The following is a 13,173-nucleotide window of genomic DNA, read 5'->3' as shown; positions in this document are numbered from 1 at the left end:
TTGGGAATAGAAATAAAACTTCCTGCTTCGATTCTCATCTCATCAACCCATTAAAAATGAAGTTTTCTACCACACTAGGAAAAACAGGGAACTGAATACAGACATTCTCGGAAACCTTTGGAAGAAGTGTGAACATTTCTTTCCTGAAAGATAAAACTATCTCACAGAAACTGCTGACATTGCCTCCTTTCTAAGCTTCAGAGTTCTGAACTTTGCTTCCTAAGGAAAACCAGAAACAAGAGAAAGGAGTAACAGCAGGCAGAATCTGCAGATAAAAGAGAAGACACATAGGTGGAATTACATGATGATCAAGAAAACCAAAATTGTTTATATTACATGTGTATGTGACAAATGGATAGAGGGTTTTGGTTTTTTCTTTCATTTCTGATTGTTTGGAAGTTAGAGTGAACAAAGATTTATTAGTAGTTTAAGAATGTAACTATACATTTGAATGTTTTGCACTGTCATTCAATAAAACACTTGAATCTACTATAACATTTCATTGGTTTGTTTAGCTATTATATTTAGCATATTTAGGAATGGCTGCAGGATCATGAAACAAATAATGACCTAGTGCTCTTTTTTCTTCAAAAAAGATTCAGCTCCTCAAGGGGCTTGATTATTTACAGCATTTCATTTCTTGTTTCTCTCACAGCTAGAGGTATTTCTTAGATCAAAGAATCTGAGCAATTCTTCTGATCAGCTGTTATATTACACCACATAACAGTTTTGCAGGGAGTATCAGCCTAAAACAAACACAGAAAAGGATGAAGGAAATGCACAGTCAGAGCTACAACCATGTTTATTTCATGTTACCTCTTTAACAACCCTGGATCAAAGAAAAAGAATTAAGGAGAATTTTGAAAAAGAAAAAAACAACTGACATACACATTAAATATTTGCTTTATTTTATTTTCTCTGCTTGTATTTTGACCATGATACCTTGGGCATTGTTCAGAATAAAAAACAATCATTGTCCTATAAAAAGTAGTGTTTACATAGTATTTTGACTTTAATTTATAACCATTAAAGTTCCCATTGGGCATAATTAGAAATACAGTAAGAATTACAGTAAAGTGAATAGCCAGTCCATGTTTCTGCATTAATATTTTTAGAAATAGTCGTAAATGAAAGGGCATAGCTGGTCTTCAGAACAACCAAACAGAGAAGAGCCTAAAATCAGACAAGTCAACCCTTATCAGAAACGTTCAAAAGAAGTTACTTAGGACTTATTAAAGTAAATGAATTTAATTTAGTCTATAGACTAAGATGATAAAGATTTCCTGGTGACAGATGGAAAAATGAATAAATTACTAAAAAACAGGCTTAATGAACTACTAAATATGTTATTGGGGAAAAAATCATCATCAATGTTAGCAAGAGAATACAACAGATATTGGATCATACATGCCTGCTGAGATGAGGAAGAGTTGGATTCATCAGCTAAGGAGATCACCTACAAACCCTATGATATTACATGAAGCGATAACCAGTGTCAACTTGGCCAACATGTTTGCATTCCTATGTTTTGAAGTTGCCTTGTTGCATACAGGGTATTTTGTAATCTGACCTAAGAACACTAAAATAAAGGTTTGACTGAAGGTGAATCTCCAACTGAAATTAATTTTGGGGTCTGCAATAAGTCAGTCATAGTTAATTAGGATAGTGATATAATTACCGTTACAGGGTCAGCACACAGAATCATAGAATGGCTTGGGTTGGAGGGGACCTTAAAGACCATCCAGTTTCAGCCCTCTGCCATGGGCAGGGATGCCACCCATCAGATCAGGCTTCCCAGGGCCCCATCCAGCCTGGCCTTGAACACCTCCAGGGATGGGGCACCCAGAACCTCACTGGGCAACATGTTCCAGTGCCTCACCACCCTATGAGTGAAGAATTTGCTTCTAACATCCAATCTAAACCTCCTCTCTTTTAGTTAAAAACAGTTCCCCCTTTGTCTATCGCTATCAGCCCATGTAAAAAGTCGCTCTCTACCTTTTTTATAAGCCCCACTTTCAGTACTTAAAGGCCGCAATGAGGTCTCCACAGAGCCTTCTCATCTATCAACTGTGCCACTCAGCTCGGTGTCATCTGCAAACTTGCTGAGGGTGCACTTGATCCCATTGTCTATGTCACTGATAAAGACATTAAATAGCACCAGTCCCAAGACAGACCCCTGAGGGACACCACTCATCACCAGACTCCACTGGACCTAGAGCCACAATTGGCCACAATTCTCTGGGTACAGCCCTTCTGCTAAACACTCCCATTTTCTGTGTTGTTTGTGATTTAAGTCAAAGATGTTTTCAAGTTTCTTTTTCACCCTCAATACAGTGCATAAAATGTTCATATCAACTTTTTGCTAAACCAAGATTAAGTAAAATGATTGATGATACTGAATACTAATGATTATATTTCCATGAAACATTATGTATTCTTCCAAGACAGCTTTATTTATAATGCATTTAAACTATGTCAGTGTTTGGTTTTTTCCTATTGATTCACTCTACCAGGTGTGACAGGCAAGCAGAAGCAAGTGTTGTCAATGCTATTTGTTTAACCATACAGGAATCCATTGTGCTGAATACTTTGTTATTAAAACAAAAAAGATAGGAAGATAGTTAAAGGTTGGTTTTACTTTTAAAGAGCATACAACAAGCTATTAATGCGCTGCCATAACTTTATAAACAAACTTCTTTACTTTCTTAAACATATCTATAAACTCCCATTTATCTAGGCTGGAGCCAAGTCTTCAGGGTATTGTCAGATACAGAGAATACAAAGATACCCATTTCTGATCCCCCACTTCCACACACACACACACACTCATGTCTCTGTGTTCTTATGTTGCTGTATTTGCTGTTTTACAGCTACTCATTTTCCACACTCCTGCCTCAAAAACAACTCACACTAAATGCAAGCTTCATTATCTAATGCATCTTTCATACACAGACCATCTATGCCACATTATCACCTGATGTAGCATGATTATTCTATTCCAAAATTGTTTCTTTTACCTGTTAAAAGGAAGTTAAAAGGTAACATCTAAGAGTTTTCAGATTTCCATTGGAAATCCACATGTAGGCAGGAACTACAGCTTATAATTCACATAGTAAATGTTCATAGATACTCTTCTGTTAGTTCGTTCAACCCATCTTCCTTTTAATTATGATTATAAGCACTTTTTTCCTGCCTCTTGTTCCTGTTAGAACCACTTACACTTTAAGGTTGTAAAAAGAGTCTGCTGCTGCTCTATCCTACCAAACGGGCGTTAGCTAAACACTTCTTGCCTAGGTGATGAGCAGGTGGTCTTGGCACTGTGCTCATGGATGCAAATCACCAGTATCGCACTGCTCTGGCCCTGCCAGCGGAGCAGGACCAAGCTTCAGGAGCACAGACGGGAGGAGAAAAAGGACTCATGGTTCCAATCTTGTTGCTAGCAAAAGCAAAATCAGTACATTTGAGACTATTTGCCATTTATAAGATGAGAAAAAAGAATTTTTCTTCATTGCTGAATGGCTGACAATATAACACAGAATATTGTAAAGTATAGTTGGCTAAAAAGAAGTTGAGTGACTTACAAGATACCTCTTTACTTGCACACTACCGCATCTAATATTTCCATATGGATTATCATTTAACACTTAGTATGCCACCCATGACATGAGAAATGTTTACACAGTATCTCTAAATGTGTCACCTATTTGTCTTGAAATTCACAATCTGAGAAAAAACAAGCTACAAGCAGGTCTAGAGTCTCTTAAATGCCTCAGTAAGCATGCTTATGGTAAATCAGATCACTTCGTTTCCTGCAGCATCTGCTGGCAGTATTACATGAACGGCTCATTTTCAACCAAGGAGCTTCACTATGATTTCAGTCACAGTGGTTTTAATTTCAGTAGTAATTCTCGATTACCACTGTGTAAATCAAAGTGCAGGGGGCTGCACAGAGAATGAAACAGATGAATGCTTTTATAAGGATCAATAAGGAAAAGATTTTATTTTAAGTTTTCAATAGGAAAATGAGAGCTGATACTGTGCAGTATTGTCACAGATGTTATCCCACCTTCCCAATCTTCCTCCAGTTATTTTGATGCTCAGAACAGTAAATATCACCACTGAGGATCTAATTCAATTGTACTATATGAACACTAAGCATTTTGGATACAGGAGATGAAACCAAAACTGCAAAAAGTTGTTTTTTTTTTCTTTTATGGTCTTCAGGGTGTATCAGCTTCCTTCACCTGAACTTAAACACCTGCAAAACATCAGTATGCCTGAGAGCAGTTGGAAAAGCTTGTATTTCATCCACACTTCTGTAATAAAACCAATACTATACTGAAGGAGCTTTTCTCCCTCCTCCCACAGGACACGAATGCTGATTGCTTACAGACTAAGACTTAATGACTTTAAAACACTTCCAGATATTGAGTGTATTTCAAAGGAACTGCTTCACATGGTTTTCATCTCAGAGTCTTAGTGCCATGGAAGAGAGATAAGGAAAAGAAGTTTTACAGACAGAGATTGCTCGAGTTATAAAAAAATCTTAAATACAAATTAGCACTTTACTTGCATTAAAGAAGCATTATAATATGAGAGAGACTTTCTTCCACTGCTTACAGAACTACACAGGTAATAATACTGCACGGTGTCTAGAATAACTGCAGAATAACAAAGTAGTGCTGTCCAACCACAGCAGATGTTTCAACAGTTTGTATTATATATCTTTATTATATATCTTTGTTTTATATGTACCAAAAGTGATGAGCAGGAAAAAAAAAAAAAAAAAGATACAAGGACAGCTTTGAAACACTAGCACCAAACAGTGCTTGGAAATAATCAATGACCATGGATCAGACTCATCCAAACCAATATAATGTTACACTTACTACAGAAAACCTCTTGTTCAGTTTGGATTAGTTTCCCATATCACTTCTAAGTCTCATCAACAGTGCAAATAATTTACTATAGAAATAACATCGCTGCAGGACCAACAGCTGCCACCTCACTTATGGCCTTCCTCTGGTGTGTCTTTTTTTTTTTTTATTAGCTGCCATTTGGGAATTCTAAAGTAGCAAGAACTACCAAGGTTTAGACTTTTTTAACCTGAATCAATAAATGAATAATTCCAGACAACACAACTCCAAATTTCATTCTCAAGGTGATCGAATGTCACACCTGTCTCAAGTAGAATTGCCACTGCCTCAAAATGTAACCTTAAATGAGAAATGTCAGAGCATGGCCATTTTTTTTTTCTTCTGAAGCAATTATTTTTATTGTTCTTTTAAATGTTACTTAAGCTTTCACAGAAGAATTTTCTACGTCTAGAGCCCATTTTGTTACTGAGCAGCATTCATTGTTCAAAATACCCTCCAATCCGAACAGCTGCCTTGTTAAATTACTGAATGCTCAAACAATATTCTAATGTTTCTCATCTGAAGTCTATTCACAGAAGGCTATAAACTAACAGAAAATGGGACCATCAAAAAAGTTATTCCAGGTATGGAGTACTTCTTCACTGCCACACAGTATTGTGATTGTATTCTAATCCACAGTAATAAAAAATGAAGAAAAGTCAGACATAACTCAAACTTCCTCTAATGACTGTGAACTATCTTAAGGGATATCTTTGTTGACTGGTATTTTTTTTTTTTTTTACTTTATTTGGTTGAGTATGTTGATTTTTTCCCCCCATTTAGAACACAGAAAAACAAACAAACAACAACAATAGTAACAAGAACAGAAAATCTATTCCTAACCATAAAAAGGAATTAAAGTATTGCTGTTATATAGTGACCTTTACCACAGGGTTATGAATGATGCAACAGAAGCTGCACTTACATTTTCATTTGTAACACCATCACAACTTTGCATCTCAAATTTTCCGGATTTCCCAAATCACATATGCCCTCTTAAAGATATAAAATAGTATACATACACAGTATGATTACAAGTTCTGGCACTTAATCAACTCAAAGATAACATGTAACCTACTTAAAATTTTCTTGCACAGTATTTTGTAGTTCTCTAGTTTTGTGAGCTTCCTGGTAATAGAGGAGTTAAATATATACTGATGTAACAAGTTCAACACAAAAACCAGAAACACTTGGCTTTCAGTAAGGAAAAAAAAAAAAGAGAGAGAGTTATGGCTGGCAGCTGGTCATTATTCATTTTGTTCTTCCAGGTGTTAAAGCTTGACCAGTTTTTAACTTTTTTTTTTTTTGCAAGGGTGCTGACAGTCTTTGTGTAACCTTGTTGTTAAGGTATATTCAGTCCTGGAACAGCTGAAACCATTATTTTTTCTTACTTTCTCTGCCTATACCTCACAATGATGCAGTATGCAAAACAAAGGCCAAGGATGTCAGACAATAAATTTTTTTTTGGCATCTTATATGAGAATCTCATTATTTATTTATTTTTTTTACATAACTTTCCAATTTTACATGGCAACAATCAAAGCGCAAGGCCAGAATATTTAATTTTCAGCACTAAAATAGCATACTCCTCTTAGTGAAATGGTCACGCTGTTCAAAAAATCAAGACATCACTGAGGTTGGGAGGATTATTTTTGGAAGGTTCTTTTCCCCTCTGAAAAATGAAAATGGACATGTGAAAATGGACAAGTGAAAATGGACACATTTTCAGCTAAAAAAAAAATTATTTGACTAACTTCATAGGACAAAGATTTGGAAAAAAAAAAAAAAAAAGCTATGAACTCCGGCTGTGGTGACTCTGTTACTGCTTCCTATGTTTTAATTTCTTTTCCACATACTAGATAGAAGGTTTATTTTATTTCCAGTTACTATTTGAAAAAAAAAATAAAGCACAGGGAAAGATGTGTTGTCTCTTCCAGAGATAAGACTGGTTTTGGAAGAAAATCAAGGTCAGAAATAAAACAGCATGCATATGGCAAGTTCTGAACAAATGAAATAATAGCAGTACAGGAATAATCAGCATTTAGGATTCCAAGCAGAATTTGTTGACTTCAGTTACAGCTATTTATTTTACCCAGTAAGGTCAGGGCAGTCTCCATGTTTAGGTTTCAAAATCACTGGAAATTACAATGTTATTTCCTTTTCTCTCTTAAAAAAAAAAAAAAAAGGCATTTTGTTGGACTAAGATCTATGCTGAAATCCTGATCCCAGTGTTCAACAGCAGTGTTGTTCTCTATCTTCAGAGCAACACCTGTGCACGGCACCAACTTCAGCTACCAGCACAGCAAAGATGCTGCAGAAAAGTCCCATATTCAGGCTTGGCAGTACACCCTCACCATCATGCAGCTGCCACTCCAGCTCCTGCAGGAATTCTCTCTAAAACCCAGCCCTACTCTTCCCACTAGAACCTTTAAGCCTCTAAAAGAAACATGAAATTCCCATGTAGTACTGACTTTCCAACCCTTCCATATTCTTGAAAAATTCTTCAGTACTACTTTGTTCAGACTACTGTGAGTTTATCTGCTAGCAGTCTTCAAGGAAAATCCCCAAATAAAATCAAACCCAAATCCGAAGCCCTCTGGATTCACCTAGAGCCTTCCTCTTCCATAATGCCAACCTACTTTCCTGAAGCCTTGCACTCTCCTTTCTGTGCATAATGCATTTGCTTTGTTCATCCCAGCTAACTCACTCATGTTCACTCTTGAAACCATTTGCCAGATGCAATCTTCAGGAAAAAAATTGAGGTTTACGGGCTAACCAACTCTTCTCCCATGGAAAGGCTGGCACATGCTCGTATAAGCTAACAACCTTTTTATATGCCAACATCCCAGTTTGTCAAATTAGTATAACAATACTAATTCCTTTATAAATCACCTTGACATCCAGTGAAGACAGGCTTTCTTGTAACAGATTTAAGCTCTAAAGCATTTAGTAATAATTCTAATCAGATTTGTCAATGATTCATTTGTCAATGTTTATTCTCCCCTTCACATTTAGAGCAGAATGAGCTTAGAAGTTCAAATGTGTATCTTACGACTTAGATGTCTCCATAATTTCTCCAGCACTTTTAGGACACAAAACAATTGTCACAAAGTCTTTCAATTTATTTTCTGATGCCAATATCAGATAAATATAAAATATTTCTTAATGTTTTTAAGAACAAAATCCTTCATTCTAACCTTCCACAAAAACTGTCACGGGGCTGAGAGTTATTGATCATTTAGTGGAACTTTACTTCTTTTACTATTTCACTTTAATTAAGAAAAATTAGGCCATTCTTCTGGCATTACTATTGTAAGTAGAGTTTACCTTTTTTGAAAAAAAAAAAAAAAACAACTTTGCATGGAAATAATAATTTCACCTGAGGTACAACTGAAATATTTTTAAAATTCGAGTGATGCATTGAACTTCTAAAGAAAGTGGAAGATTGTGAACCCACTTTAAACTCAATTCTATACACAGTGCAGCAAAATACCTAGAAAACTTTTGCCTACTTAATATAAAAATATTCCTTTTCTCTGACAATGTTTTCAGCTGCTTCATTAAGTGTTAAGCAGCTTCTAACCCATCACCTTCCAACTGCTTTCATTTGCAGATCACATTATAGCACAATTTTCTTACATTATTTTACATTCTTAAGCATTCTAGGTTAACAGAGAAGCTTTTCAAGCTTTGATGAACCTTTCAAAGACTCTAGTCCAAGTTTTGAAGAAACTGATCATCAAAAGAGGAAAGATTCTAAGGAGGAAAGAAAAGACACAAGAAACCACTAGATATTTGTATGTGCTGAAAAATGCTGTTTTAATCATGATAAAAAACATTTGAGACTTGAAAAGACAAGTGAGAAATCTTCAGACTGCCTCTCACATTAAGATGAAGTCAAGATGTCAAATAGGTACAGTGTTTTACCACCTTCTGAAAGTGCAGTAGCTGCACCTTTCCAATTAGACACAGAGAGCGAGGTAAAAGCATCGTGTACACATCGGTGACTTTTCTGAGTCTGTAATTGGATTGGATGAAATTGGCTTGTGCTGAACACTGGTCTGAAAGGTTTTAGATCTGTTATGAGATTCTCTTTTCCCTTATTTCTACAGACTAAAGGTACAATTATCAGCAAAATAAAAAGCATCATCTTTTCTGTTAGAAATATCATGCTCTGCAGAAATAATTGGCCAAATTTATGTTTCACAGCTTTTATATTCCCAGTAGTTGTTACAGCATATACATTCAGGGAACATTAGGTGCAAGCAAATGCATCTAAACTTTAAAATAACACAGTCACGTTCCCACATAGACCATTCATTTAAGTAATTTTTTTGTTATGAGTGTCTGGCATGCTTCTCCAGTAATAAAGCATCTAATATTCTGAGTAAACAGCAGCTTACCAAGAAACATATAAATTAATCTTTCTAAATATATAAGAGGGAACTAAATAGAGTCTCAGTTATTTGATATCCTCCCAGATTTTCAGAAGAAAGGTGAACCAGTAAGAATTAGACAAGACAAAATGTAAACACATACACCAAGACTAAAATGTTACCATCTTTATTAAGCATGCTAATCTGAAGTGTAAAGCAAGACATACATCAAACAAATACAGACCGCAACAGTCCAATAAACTTGTAAGTACCAAGACTCACTGGGGCTGTGTTCTCTTGAAACAGGCTGAAATAGCAAGTCTACAAGAGAAAAACAAGAGGAGGACATCTGCCTCAAAGAAATTAATACAGGAAACACATTAAAATAATGCAAAACACCAGCGTCTTCTATCTGTACTCTCTTCTGACAGTTTTCCACAGAGGTTGTTAGGTTCCTCAGCTAATTCAGTTCACAGCCTTGCATGAACAGCTTAGCACCTTCCTTACCAGAGGTTTCAGACAAAAGACAGAACCCAAGCAGCTGAGACACCGGTACAGCATTCCTATTGGCTTCAAGACAATGATGTCCAGCATAGGAGCGGTGAGAGCCACTACAATAACAAACACTGCCTCAGTTCATGTTGCTAATTGCTGTGACAACTCAGCACCGAAATAACTATTTTGACATATGCTAAGTCTTCTACTAGCTGGCAGAAGAGTTGTATTGGTCTGCCTTCATATTCTTCTAGAGAGGGAATTCTTGTGAACTAATGAATCTATCCAGTGTTTTTCTCTTCCTTACTTGCATCCTGTTTCCATTCATGTCTTAAACAAGTCATGGTAAGAAACACAGATGTTCCAGGAAAGCAATATTTTTCACAATATCCAAAGTTATTGTTTCCCTCCTCTCATTACTCGTACATTAGTCTGATATATCAGATTCAGCCTGAGCTGAATGGACATAAACAACACTGAGTAATTCATCAACTATCTACCTGTCCCTGGCTAGCTGATATAAGAAGTGATAAGCTAATGGACCCTCAGTTAAAAGCAAAACAAAAAAGCAACAGATGCCACAGTGCAGATGCAGCAAGTATTTTTATGTCTTGTGTGGTGCAAAATAGAAGTCTTCAGTCAGACAGTCGTCAGAAGAGTCTTCTGATTCAGGAGACACTAAGGGAAGGAGATTGAAGTCAGAGTACTAAATGGACACTAAGATCTCATCAATACTTGCTTTCCCCTCTTTCCTCCTCCAGGCCAGGGCTCCCCCATCCAGAGCACCTCCTGCAGAGAAGCTGCACACTGGCTGGTCACATGTGCTACGAAGGCTCAGTCACTACTGTGACTGAGGAATGACTTGTGACAAAGTTACACAGGAGGTTTTCACAATGCAATCCCTTACAAATAGATAATATGAAAGAAGAGAGCAGTCATTTCCCATGTACTTTGAAGAAATGCAAATAAAAAGATGAACCCTTTAATGAATTTGAAATCCCAAACAATTTGAAGCCTCTATACAGTTTAAGAACCCCACCCATCACCTGGAAAATTTTTGCTCATCCATTTACTAGCATACATCACAATTTTAAGTAGCAAGAGTGAAAACCTTTTAATACAGTAAGTTATCTGAGTCACAGTGAAATATCAGAAAAGAATTAATGCATACTTTAAAAAAAACAGATGCTCTGGCATCAGTAGGACTCGGTGATCTGTAATTAGCAGCTTTGTCAGTATGAATAGATCCAGTCTGTCTGTCTAATGGGGATACGTGTTTTTTACTTTTTTTTTAAAGCATGTATGCAAATATTATTTTGCACTGATCTAAATCAAGACCACCACCTTAAGAATATATTACCACAACTAAGCAGAAAAGTCACTTCTTAATAACAACTCTGATATCCCTAGAATAACAAAGCAAGAAGCAAACACCCAGGGTTTTGTTTCAATTCACTACAGCTAGAACTGAAGCTCATTGCACAAAATAACAAAAATCCAGAACAAGAGAAAAAATCTGTGCCTCAACAGTGCATCTTACCTACCAGAGAAGATCCTCTCACCACCTAAATGCATGCTAGAGTTTGACACCGAAGCTCTTAAATATCATTTAAATCAGTTTTCCATGTTACTTTAATAACAGACTAACTTGAGCTTGCTGTTGTTTTTTCAGTAGCTGGCATAGGAAAACACTCATAATGGTTTCATATATTTTAGATTGATATACATATTTATATCTAAATACAAATATCTGGATATAGATATACATGCCGACAAGAAAGAATGGAAGATGGAAATGAATTTTGTGAAATATTTTGCCTGACAGAAGTTACCTTAAAATGAATCAACATTTCAATAAACAATTTTGACTGCACACAATATTACGATAAACATAATGGCTGAATTCACCAGGCAACCACCAATTATCCACATCTAAGGCATTCATTGCTAGGTATTTATAGAGCTGTATCTATGCAGAAGTAAAACATATCCTTATACCACAACATACAGATATTTCACTAGAGTCAAGATAGATAGAAAGTGATTAATGGAAAGAGATTTTGTTGTTGCTGTACTAATTTTTAAAGAGGACAGCAAATGGCAGTTCAAGATAGCAGTGGCTTGTGATTTTTAAATAGTAAAATATTTTCTTTTAAACTAAAGTAAACGCTTGGTAACCAACTCATCTCTAAAAGATATGAACTGAGTATTTTTGAGCCAAATCCTGCAGAGTGACATTCAACTGAATATTATGCTATTTGCTGCTGTTACTGAAGAACTGTATGCTTGCATGATAATTACAAGAAATCCTGTTCCTTTGACCTCTAATATCAGGCATCAGTCACCACCGCTTTCCGTTTTGAACTACTCATTACACCCAAACCATATAGTGCTTGAATTTTGAACCACTTCAACGGCTTCCCATCTCACTTGTTAATTTGGCTTCCACATTTATTATTCCAAACACTGTAAAAGGTCAAGAACTTCATTCCCCACTGCCCTGCACATAATGCATTCATTTATATTTGTGTGAGGTGAGTGTAAGCTTTCCAGTTTCATTTAACTGTATTTTCAGTTTGATTTTTTGCATTGGTATAATTGCTGCAAGTGCCAAAGGCACAGAACAGCATTAGAGACAACTCAATGTTAATTCAATAGACTCGAACAGAGTACCTAATTTGACCTTTCTTTGAAGGTGACTGTGATCTTTCCAACAGCTTCAGATAAGGTCTAGAATAAGGTGCTAGCAGAGAAAATATAGCATGGCACAGCCAGAGGACTGACCAAATAGAAAAGCCTGCTACAAGCAACCATTACAGTACAAAAAAAAAAATTAAACACCCCCCTATTGGATAAAAGAATAATAAAAACCACAGGTAATAAAAACTGTAAGAAAGGTAACTGAAGAGAATCACTGAACAGTTCAGGCAAGCCAGGACCACTGCTCAAATTTCCTTGTGGATTGATAGACACAGAAGGTAAGGTACCTGAAATACCAAAGGTCAAGGATTATAGCTGTAACTGATGTTCTGCCCAACTACTTTATTTAAATATGACAGCAATAAAAATGGTACACGTTATCTCTTCATTTTGAGGGAAAATAGATGCTCTTAAATAATTTTAACATTTTAAACTTACAGGGCACGCAAAGGAAAAGTTAATCTATATGTCAGAATTTTTAAAGGCATGGGAGTAGTTATGGGTGAAAACACTGGTATTTTCCAAATTTACTGCGTGCCCTAGTTGCTCAGCAACTTGACATCACAAGAGCTCAAGTTTCCAGACCAGAGCCAGCAAGAGACTTGGAAAGCCTGAACTTCAAGCACTTAATTATTAAGCACCTGATTCGGAACAGAATTCAGAAAGATATTATCATCCTTATTCAA

This window comes from Cygnus atratus, chromosome 13, assembly GCF_013377495.2.
Source record: "Cygnus atratus isolate AKBS03 ecotype Queensland, Australia chromosome 13, CAtr_DNAZoo_HiC_assembly, whole genome shotgun sequence".
NCBI lineage: Eukaryota > Metazoa > Chordata > Aves > Anseriformes > Anatidae > Cygnus > Cygnus atratus.
This window is presented reverse-complemented; position numbering follows the sequence as displayed.